The following is a 12,101-nucleotide window of genomic DNA, read 5'->3' as shown; positions in this document are numbered from 1 at the left end:
GTGCAGAGCGTGACTGAATCTTGGGTAAACACACCTGCAGCTTAATTACCTCATTCATGGGCACCATGTGGCCAAAATATAGTGAGAAGTCTGATCTCCTTCACACAGTGATGGTAGGAAATGAAGAGCAGAGGTACAGGGCGATGGGGAAAATAAGTTCCCTGTAATGCTGGGAGATTAACGAAGACCGAAGAGACCAACGCAGGACAGAGAGATCGGCTTTCGTCAGGAAGGGCGGAATAGGATAACTGAGTGGATTTGAGCGTAATTCTGTGTGACTCGGTTTGCAGACGGCACGTTCTGTGCCAGCAAACTCCCAATTTACCGCTAGTAAGGACAGACCATGATAAACCAACCAGTAGTTGCAGCTTTACTAAGAGTTGTGATTCACAAGATCCAATCATAACACAGTCACAGGGAGATCGCTCCATTGTACACACAGCAGAAATCAGATTCAGTACAGTGGATATAATTCTACAGTGGATATAATCATGCGTCGCAAAAGACGGACAATCATCGCGCTCATTTCTGAAATAAACTGAACATTTGTTTGTTCCCAGAAGCGGATGTTAATGCACAATTACATTACACAATGCGGCTACACAGTCCCAGTGAGTGGAAACAATTCACGTGTGCTGTCAACTGCGCGGCCTCACTGCGAACAGGCCGACGAAGAGATGGTGTGACGCAGAGGCGAGCTCAGCGAGCTGTGGCTCACGCTGCAGGAATAACTGGAACCTTTTTCCCAGGCAGCGACGGGAACCCGCAGGTAGCTGATCAGCCTGTAGGTCTGGTCGGTATCCGGTGACGCGGTGCCCGTCGTCACTCCGGTCTCCGTCTCGACGTTATCCACGCTCCAGCGAAGCGCTACCAAGCCCGGTTTAAAACCACTCACCAGGCAGGACAGAGTAGCCGAACCCGAGCCGGTCTCTTTTGCGGAGGGAGGGAGCAAAAGAACCGAGGGCCTCCTGGACTCGCTACCTGTGTGTGAGAGAGGAGATGGAGGGGAATAGAAACAATTTTAATTCTTAGACTTTCGTAACTCGTGAATAAAAAAATACTCCGCCAGGGAATATTCAGAAGCTACCGAATACTGAAGCAAACGATGAAAATTGTGGCGGTGGATGCAATCATTCCATCAGTGAGCAAAGCGTCAGTGAGTGGTTTTCCAGATTAGTCACAATCCTAAGTGGACTTTAACATCCACTGACTTACCGGGAGGGGAATCCGGAGCCTCATTCATACCACTCAACAATTCCTGCACATGGTTCTCCCCAATTACTGGTATTTCTGTAGATTCGTGTTTACTGCCGGACACCAATAGTTCTTCAGATCCGTAACTGGGCCGTGAATTGACTCATTTTTCGCTTGAAGGAGCTCTGCAAACTCTGGATTTCTAACCTACACTCCTCTCTAACAGAGCTTTCCCAATTCCAAAAAGCAATTACCGTAACTACGGACCCCACTATTATGAACAAATGCGGTGCCAACCTGTTACTGGCCACTGTGCCGAGCGAATTCCCCATTGAATTCCGGTAACTCCCAGATATTGAATTTGTCCCTCCCTCCCTGATTTTGTGTGCTTCAGAATGTCCAAATCTCCTCGCCCAGTGATGGCAGAAGTAATGGCGGAAAAGAAGAGTGGGCCCGTGAGCAGAACAGAATTGTAGAAACAAGAAAAGTTCAGATCAGACCGTGATTACCTGCCGGACACCTGCAAACCCAACCTGTCGCACTCCTCCCTCTGACCAGACCGCTAGCTTTCTAGCATTTTTTCTGCAATATACCTTACAATATCTGTTGTTTTCCTTAATTGTTCGTGCCCTTGTTGAAAATGTGAATCCAAGGTGGCCAACTCTGAAGGCGTTAGCTACCATTTATAGCAGTTCTGAATATTGGGGAAATTTTTGTATCCTCATCTTGCGGATTGGGTAAGATTGCTTCCGATTCCCGCAGAAATGGACCTGGATTCAATGATAAATGTGGAAAAATACTTGACCGATCTCGTCACCCACAACACCAGACTGGTGCATTTGAATGGCGGTATGTACCTCGTGCATAAGTGTCATGAAATTGAATAATGGCTGGTTAGAGGGATCGATTGGGCTCCTATTCCTATTCGAGGCAGGTCAAACACCCCCACAGCATAGAGATGGCATCATTATTCCCTGCATGGTTATTTCCACAGCTGTGGGAAATAGGAGGGAATATGATGTGAATTCCTAGTAACGGAAAGAGCGAGTCACTTACTCTTTATATCCAGGATGGTGCCTGGACCGAAAATGTGCATTATCCCACGCTGCACAGTAATAAACAGCGGCGTCCCGGATCTCGAAGCTGCCGATGGTCAGGATGTGAATGCTGCTGGAAGTGTCTCTGGATGGTTGGAAACGGTCTGTGATCCCATTCCCTCGGTATATATCATCATCACCCACTGGATCGTGCCTAATCAACCCCTCCGGTTTCTCCCCGGGACGCTGTCGATACCAGTGCATGTAGTAACTTCCAACCTTTCCGTTCTGCATCCGACACTCCAAGCGAGCCGTTTGTCCCGCGGAGACAGGACCGGACGTTGGTGTCTGATTGAGGACTGGGACCGCTAGGATACCTGCGATGAAACACAGTAAGAGAAGTCTCACTAATCATTTAATACGCGCTAGAAAATCAGCGGTAGTCGCTTTTTTAAGCAATAAGACACTCACCTGATAAGTGAACCAGTAGAGCCCAGAGGAGAGGCAGCACACGGGACATTATTACGGATAGAGCAATGTTTCGACCGACTCGTGCACTGTTCTATAAACAAAGGGAGCGACTCCGGATCCAGCTTCTGCAAACCGGTGGCCCCTGGTCTGTTTATTAACGGAAATGTTAATGAGTGGGAGGCGCCAGGGTAAGGATGGGGCGGAGACAGACCGCCCGACAGTTGGAATCTGGGAATGGCGACCTCAATTATCTACAAAACCTTAACTTCTCACTTCTAAAATGTTTCAGCTTCATTTGTGTCACATATCCCGTCATGTAGAAGTTTGTACAGACTCAGTTAAAGCTGATTTTAGATGTCTATATCGGCAGATGTTGTCTGTAACAACAGAAAGCAGTCGGCCTCATCGATTCTTCCTAAGTAATTATTGAGATCTAAACCGTTCAAGGTCACAATTATCAAATCCACACAATACCAAACATTCCCCCATCTTGACGATAACTTCGCCATCAACGTGCAATGACAATTAAACAGTAAGCACTGGATTGATTAAATTACGTTATGTAAATAGAAGGCGTCCCAAAGTTTGGGATCATGAAGTTGAAAATTCAAATCAAGTTAACTGTAAAAATATGTGCATGTTACCATATACTAAGCTGACATTCAATTTCCTGCAGGCATTCGCAGTAGATACTTAGAAACATAATGGAATCAAGTAAGATACGCAGAAACGAAAACAGACAAACAACCATTGTGCGGAAACAGACAAATTGTGCAGAAACAACAAATACACTAATAAATTGATAAATGGATGCATAAATAAATTAGTAAATAACATTAGTTGTCCAGTCCTTGAAAGTGTTAAATGTGTGAAAGTATTTACCCTGGCTCAGGAGCCTGGACACGCATCTGATGATACAAAAGGCAGGTCGAAGTTTTTTTCATGAAAAACGCTCCAGTTCTCTAGACCAAATTCCCGATGCATTGGTCAAGCGGGAATATCCCAACCAAATGGACTGATCCCTCACTACTACTCTAAGCTACACTCCCTTTTCCACAGGGTTAACATGTGGGTCATTGAAAAAGAAGGCAAGGGTGTGTTTTTCATTATTGGACTCTGACGCTCTATCTCTTATCCAAGTTTAATCGTTCTGGCTCTCTTTCCCTCTCTGTCTGTCTGTCTATCTCACTCTCACTTTCCTTTCCTACCCGACTTACACGTTTATAATGTTATATTAATATAGAAACATGCACAGACCCCACTTGGAGTATTGTGCTAATTTCTGGTCACCCCACTATAGGGAGGATGTGGAAACTATTGAAATGGTGCAGAGGAGATTTACAAGGATGTTGCCTGGATTCTGGAGCATGGCTTATGAGGATGGGTTGAGCGAACTTGGCCTTTTCTGCTTGGAGCGACGGAGGATGTGAGGCGACCTGATAGAGATGTATAAGCTGTTGAGAAGCATTGATCGGGTGGATAGTCAGAGGCTTTTTCTCAAGGTTGAAATGCCTAATACGAGAGGGCACAGTTTAAGGAGCTTGGAAGTAGGTACAGGGGAGATGGCAGGGGTAAGGTTTTTACACAGAGAATGGCGTGCTTGGAATCGGCTGCCAGCAACGGTGATGGAGGCGGATACAATAGGGCTTTTTAAGAGACTCTTGGATGGGTACATGAAGCTTAGAAAAATAGAAGGCTATGGGTAACCTTAAGTAATTTCAAAAGTAAGTGCAAGTATTGCGCAGCATTATGGTTCTATATTTCTGCATGGTTTGTTTACATTTATTACTTTTGACGTTTTAGAGATTGAGATCATTCCTTGTGCAAGGTGTGGTTATTGTTCGAGGTGAATCAGTGCAGGAATGACTCAGGACTTGCCAACTCTATTTTGTGGAATCACAAATCACATTCCCCAAATCACAAATCAGGATTAGGGATTGAAACTAATAATCACACTGCAACTAATTCAGTTTCAATCTGCCAAATATAAGCGCAAATATTTGGGCCAGACTGAGGCGTATCTATTGGAAAGCAAATAATATCCACACCACTGTGATACACAATTGTCACTCGCAATCACCTCTCCTTCTCTCTCGCTCTGTTTCTTTCTCTGTTTCTCTCTTCTTTTACACGCTGTGGTTGCTGTTCTTCAAAGCCAACTTCTTCCAAAGGCTGTCGGCCATGAGCATCATGTTAATCTTCGTTCTATTATATTTCCGTGAGGTTTTATTTACCCTCCTTAAATAAAACCTTATTGAGAAAGATAGGAAGCATGGGATTCAAGGGGACATCGCTTTGTGGATCCAGAACTGGCTTGCCCACAGAAGGCAAAGAGTGGTTGTAGTCGGATCATATTCTGACATGGAGGTCGGTCACCAGTGGTGTGTCTCAGGGATCTGTTCTGGGATCCCTACTCTTCGTGATTTTTACACCTGACCCAGATGAGGAAAAAAGGGATATGTCAGTATGACACAAAGGTTGGGGTGTTGTGGATAGTGTGTAGGTTTGTCTGTGGTTACAGCGGGACATTAAAAGGATGTGAAACTGTGCTGAGAAGTGGTAGATGGTGTTCAACCCAGTGTGAGGTGTTTCACTTTGGTAGGTCAAATACGATGGCAGAATATAGCATTAATGCTAAGACTCTTGGCAGTGTTGAAGTTCAGAGGGATCTTGGAGTCCGAGTCCATAGGACACTCAAAGCTACGGTGCAGGTTGACTCTGTGGTTAAGAAGGCAGACGATGCAGGCCTTCATGAACCGTGGGATTGAGTTTAAGAGCCGACAGGTAATGATACAGCTATATAGGACTCTGGCCAGGCCCCACTTGGAGTACTGCGCTCAGTTCTAGTCGCCTCACTAGAGGAAGGATGGAGAAACCATAGAAAGGGTGCAGAGGAGATTTACAAGGAAGTTGCCTGGATTGTGGAGCATGTCTTATGAAAACAGGTTGAGTGAGCTCGGCCTTTTCTCTTTGGATCGGCGGAGGATGACAGGTGACCTGATAGGTGAGTGTAAGATGATGAGAGGAATTGATTGTGTGGATAGTCAGAGGCTTTTTCACAGGGCTGAAATGGCTAACACAAGAGGGCATAGTTTTAAGGTGCTTGGGAGCAGATACAGAGGAAATGTCAGGGGTAAGGTTTTTTCTTAGAGGCTGGTGAGTGCGTGGAATGGGCTGCCGGCTGTGGTGGTGGAGGCAGAAACGATAGGGTCTTTTAAGAGACTTTTGGATAGGTTCAAATGGAGGGGAGTGGGTAACCCTAGGTAATTTCTAAGGTAAGGGCGTGTTTGGTACAGCTCTGGGCCGAAAGGCCTTCTTAAGCTGTAGGTTTTCTATATTTCTATGTTTCCCCTTGTATATTTGGATAATTTCATGGCTGTTTTTATTTCTATTTTCTAATGTATTCATTCTCAGCCTGATATTGATCCATGTCTACTTTTGCAGTTAAAAAAATCATACTTACTTGCAAGAAGCTTTCTAGTGACTCTTGACATATCAGGCCACTCATTTCCAGCGGGGTGGAGATAGGGTTAAATGCAAGAAGACATCTTTCCAGAGGTTGCGAAAGACTGGAACTAAAGGTCATGGTTTAAGTATGAAAGTTGAAAGGTTTCAGGGGAACATGTAGGGTAACGTCTTCACTCAGAGGACGGTGAGAGAGTGAAATCAACTGCCAATGGAAGATTTGGCTAAAGATCCGATTTGAAAAGTTAAGAGATATTTAGAGAAGTAGTTAGATGAGAATGGTACATAGGGCTATGATCCTGGTGTTAGGTCAGTGGGACTAGACAGGTTAATAGTTTGGCATGGACTAGATTGGATTAAGGGCCTGTTTCTGTGCTGTCGTGTTTATGACTCTATGACACGCTATTTTTATTTTAATCAGATCTTTCATACTCTAAGCATCTAAGCATTCTCTGAGGAATTTGATAATCCTTTCTTTATCCTCTCACACACGACTTGGCATTTGCACAATTGTCTTTATCTTCAAATAGAGACGTCAATTATATTAAGCTCTCTGAAAATTTATTGAGACCTCTTTGAAGTTCCGTCAAAGGTCCAAACAGCGACTGATCTGCTCTTCTTAAATGAACTCTTAGACAGCAAATAAGATTCCGGAATCGAGCCAGCATCCTCTCCCATCGTGCAGTCCTGCACACCAAGAATGGCTTAATATTGGAGATACTGTAGCGCCTCATTTCCTAGCGTATCCGAACCGACTCACAATTAGATAGCCTACGGGGGTTTGCGAGCACAGAGCTTTGGAGCCTCTTCGCCATGGGGGGCCGGTTGACAGAGGCTTAAAAGTGAGGCTGAAGTTTTCGAATAAAGTTTTTCCTTCGACTGCAGTTACCGACTCCGTGTCGTAATTTTAGCGCTGCTTGTAGCACACCGCTACAATTGGTGACCCCGACGGTCCAAACGATTTTTGGACCAGAAATGACCGACGCCGCCTCTGTTCATGCGGTTTCGTTGAAACTGCCGGGTTTCTGGACACAGCGCCCGGATCTATGGTTCCAGCAAGCCGAAGCCCAATTCCACGTTCGCCGGATCACCTCAGAAGACACCCGCTACTACTACGTGGTGGGCTCCCTCGACCAGGACACAGCTGCCCAGGTCGCGGAGTTCGTACAGTCGCCCCCGGCAGACGGCAAGTACACGGAATTCAAAGCCCTGCTCCTCAGGACTTTCGGACTCTCACGGCGCGAGCGGGCTGCCCGTTTACTGCACCTGGATGGCTTGGGCGACAGACCTCCATCGGCTTTAATGAATGAGATGTTGTCTCTGGCCGAGGGACACACAGGCCTCATGTTTGAGCAGGCATTCCTGGAGCAGCTGCCCGAGGACATACGCCTGCTGCTGTCCGACGCGGATTTCAGTGACCCCCGGAAGGTGGCAGCCCGGGCGGACTTGCTGTGGAACGCCAAAAAGGTGAGCGGGGCGTCCATCGCACAGATCTCCCAGCCACGCTCCCGGCAGCAAACCAGTCCAGGCCCGGCCGCAGAGCCCACTAACCCCCGGCCCAATGACCACTGGTGCTTCTACCACCAGCGGTGGGGCGCAGGAGCCCGCCGTTGCCGCCCGCCCTGCAAGTTCCCGGGAAACGCCAGGGCCAGCCGCCGCTGATGGCTACGGCGTCTGGCCATCGGGATAGCCTCCTGTATGTGTGGGATAGAAGGTCGGGACGCCGGTTTTTGGTTGATACTGGGGCTGAGATCAGCGTTTTACCTCCGACGAGTTCCGACACCCGCAGCAGGGCACCGGGTCCCCCCCTGAGGGCCGCGAATGGCAGCACAGTAAGGACCTATGGCACCCGTCAGGTGCAGCTACTGTTCGGCCCCAGCCAGTTCACGTGGGACTTCACACTGGCCGCCGTAGCCCAACCGCTTCTGGGTGCGGATTTTTTGCGAGCTCACAGCCTGCTGGTTGACCTGCCCAGGAAGAGACTGGTACACGCCGAGACCTTTCAGACGTTCTCCCTGGGCGCGGCCCAGTTGCCAGCCCCTCACCTCGGCTCCATCACGCTGTCCGACAACGACTTCACCAGGGTCCTGGCGGAGTTCCCATCGGTTCTGGCACCGCAGTTCACAGCAGCCATGCCCAGGCACGGCGTACAGCACCACATCCCGACACAGGGACCACCCCTCCATGCCCGTGCTCGGCGGCTTCCCCCGGACAAGCTCCGACTGGCGAAGGAGGAGTTCCAGAGAATGGAGGAATTGGGGATCATCCGGCGGTCCGACAGCCCCTGGGCTTCCCCCCTGCACATGGTGCCCAAAGCGACGGGGGGCTGGAGACCGTGCGGCGACTACCGCAGGCTGAACGAGGCTACCACACCGGACCGCTACCCTGTGCCGCACATTCAGGACTTTGCGGCAAACCTGCACGGCGCCCGGATCTTCTCCAAGGTCGACCTTGTCCGAGGGTACCATCAAATCCCGATGCATCCTGACGACGTCCCCAAAACGGCTCTCATCACCCCGTTTGGCCTCTTCGAGTTCCTCCACATGCCGTTCGGCCTGAAGAATGCCGCACAGACGTTCCAGCGGTTAATGGACGCGGTGGGACGGGACCTGGACTTCGCGTTCATCTATTTGGATGACATCCTCATAGCCAGCGGCAGTCGTCAGGAGCATCTGTCCCACCTCCGTCAACTCTGCGCCCGACTGAGTGAGTACGGTCTTACAATCAACCCTGCCAAATGCCAGTTCGGACTTGATACCATTGACTTCCTGGGCCACAGGATTACTAAAGACGGGGCAGCCCCTCTGCCCGCTAAGGTAGATGCGGTCCGCCACTTCCCCCGACCCACCACGATCAAAGGCCTTCAGGAATTCGTAGGTATGGTCAATTTCTACCGCCGCTTCCTCCCTTCAGCTGCCCGGATCATGCGCCCCCTGTTCGCCCTGATGTCGGGTCCGAGCAAGGACATTACCTGGGACGAGGAGTCCGCCGCCGCTTTCGTTCAAACGAAGGAAGCTTTGGCTGACGCCGCAATGCTAGTACATCACAGAATGGACACCCCTACCGCCCTCACAGTGGACGCATCAAACACGGCAGTCGGTGGGGTGCTGGAGCAGCTCATCGCAGGTCGCTGGCAACCCCTGGCGTTTTTCAGCAAACACCTGCGGCCACCCGAGCTCAAGTACAGTGCTTTTGACCGGGAACTGTTGGCGCTCTACCTGGCAATCCGGCATTTCAGGTACTTCCTAGAAGGTCGGCCCTTCACCGCGTTCACGGACCACAAACCGCTTACCTTTGCGTTTACGAAAGCATCCGACCCCTGGTCATCCCGCCAGCAACGCCACCTGTCCTACGTCTCTGAATACACAACGGATGTCCGGCACGTCTCGGGTAAGGACAATGTCGTGGCGGATGCGCTCTCTCGCCCTACCGTTCATGCCCTTTCCCAAGGGGTAGACTTTGAGGCACTGGCAGAGGCACAGCAGGTAGATGAGGAGATTCCGAGTTACAGGACTGCAGTCTCTGGTTTGCAGCTCCAGGACCTCCCCGTGGGCCCAGGTGAGAGGACCCTACTCTGTGACGTCGCCACCGACCAGCCCCGTCCGGTCGTCTCCGCAGCCTGGCGGCGACGTGTTTTCGACTCCATTCATAACTTGGCGCATCCCTCCATCCGGACAACTGTCCGGCTGGTTTCCAGCAGGTTCGTTTGGCACGGTCTCCGCAAACAGGTCAGTGAATGGGCCAGAACGTGCTTGCACTGCCAGACGGCCAAGGTTCAGCGGCACACCAAAGCCCCACCGCAGCAGTTCCATCCCGCCCACCGGCGTTTCGACCACATTCATGTGGATATCGTGGGCCCCCTGCCAGTGTCGCGCGGAGCGCGTTACCTCCTGACTATCGTGGACCGGTTCACAAGATGGCCAGAGGCGGTCCCGCTCACCGACACCACCTCCGAATCTTGCGCCCGAGCCCTGCTCGCCACCTGGATATCCCGCTTTGGTGTACCAGCCCACATTACCTCCGACAGAGGCGCCCAGTTCACCTCCAGCCTGTGGTCAGCTATGGCCAGCCTTTTGGGGACTCAGCTGCACCACACCACTGCCTGCCACCCACAGTCGAACGGGCTAGTGGAGCGTTTCCACCGTCACCTGAAGTCGGCCCTCATGGCCCGCCTGCGAGGAGCCAACTGGGCGGACGAGCTTCCCTGGGTCCTTCTCGGCATCCGCACAGCGCCCAAGGACGACCTGCACGCCTCGTCGGCCGAGTTGGTATACGGCGCGCCCCTGGCCGTCCCCGGGGAGTTCCTACCAGCCCCGAGGGGGCAAGAGGAAGAACCCGCTGCAGTCCTGGGCAGACTTCGCGAGAAGCTCGGTAACCTGGCCCCCATACCCACTTCACAGCATGGGCGGCACCCGACCTGCGTACCCAAAGACCTACGGAACTGTAAGTTTGTGTTTGTACGAAGGGGCGGGCATCGGCCACCGCTGCAGCGGCCATACGAGGGGCCGTTTACGGTGCTCCGGAACAACGGGTCCACGTTCGTGCTGGACGTTGGGGGGAAGGAGGAGGTTTTCACGGTGGACCGCCTCAAGCCGGCCCATGTGGACCTGGCGCAACCGGCCGTGTTTCCGGCGCCTCGGCGCAGAGGCCGACCTCCCAAGCAGGTTCTGGCCCAGGCTGTGGACATTGGGGGGTGTATCGCCGGTTCTGGGGGGGGGGGGGGGTTATGTAGCGCCTCATTTCCTAGCGTATCCGAACCGACTCACAATTAGATAGCCTACGGGGGTTTGCGAGCACAGAGCTTTGGAGCCTCTTCGCCATGGGGGGCCGGTTGACAGAGGCTTAAAAGTGAGGCTGAAGTTTTCGAATAAAGTTTTTCCTTCGACTGCAGTTACCGACTCCGTGTCGTAATTTTAGCGCTGCTTGTAGCACACCGCTACAATACCTTTTTTTCGCACTTCAGTTCTGAAGGGCATATGCCCTACTGCAAACGCTTTTAATTTGGACGCTCTGACGCTGTGAACACTGCAAACCATAAAACTCATTTTACGTGATTGTACACGTTTTTGTGTCTGTTTATATCATGTAAATTATCCGATGACCATGGCTTCAGGAACCAACACTGAGAGGTACACGTAAGAGATGCTGCAGATGCTGGAAATCGAGATTAACAAATGGAAAATGCTGGTGGTTCTCAGCAAGTCAGGAAGCATTCATGGAAATGAGTAAACAATCGACGATTCGGGCCAAGCGAATAAAATGTTGACGTTTCTGGCAGAGATCTTCGATCAAGAGTTTTGAGGAAGAGTCTCAGCCTGAAACGTCGACTAATTACTCCTTTCAAAATATGATGCCTGACGTGCTGATTTCGTCCGGCATTTTGCACACGTTATTGTGAGATACAGTTATCCTATCCGAGAGAAACACCACATGTAGAGTTTAGCTTGGACTGACTGGGACGCAGTTGATCTCGCTGAGACTAAGATCAGTGTGGCGCTGCGTGGTTTCCGAGTGACATTCAGTAATCCTTGGGTTCCCATCATTTGTCTCTAATGGACCAGTCTTCCCCATATTCATTCTCCTGTCTTCTGCTGGGTCAGACCACTCTTGATTCAGAGTGGTGTTGACGAGTCCACGGAGCCTGTATTACCCGCTGTTCTGCAGAATCGCAAGAAGCGGAGATGAACCATTTCTCTCACACTCTCCCCGGCCTTTGTGCTTTATCCGGCTGGCGAGGCAGTATGTGTAAGTTGTTTCAAAAAGGGGGCATCGATCATGAAGGCCACCCATCATCCAAGAGATGATCTCTTCTCATTACAGCCCTCGGAGATGATGTCCAGGAGCATGAATGTAACCACTCACCATTTAAAGAGCAACTTTCCCCACCTTGCCCTCAGATTTCGATACGGACACTGAACACGATTTCATTTTTTA

At 50.5% G+C, this 12,101-nt stretch overlaps 1 pseudogene; it reads right to left on the bottom strand.

Annotated features, from left to right (window-relative positions):
• Positions 1–371: 371 nt before the first annotated feature.
• LOC132398875 (immunoglobulin lambda-1 light chain-like) lies at positions 372–2,816 on the bottom strand (annotated as a pseudogene).
• Between the last annotated feature and the right edge of the window lie 9,285 nt (positions 2,817–12,101).

Source organism: Hypanus sabinus, chromosome 9 (assembly GCF_030144855.1).
Source record: "Hypanus sabinus isolate sHypSab1 chromosome 9, sHypSab1.hap1, whole genome shotgun sequence".
NCBI lineage: Eukaryota > Metazoa > Chordata > Chondrichthyes > Myliobatiformes > Dasyatidae > Hypanus > Hypanus sabinus.
This window is presented reverse-complemented; position numbering and strand designations above follow the sequence as displayed.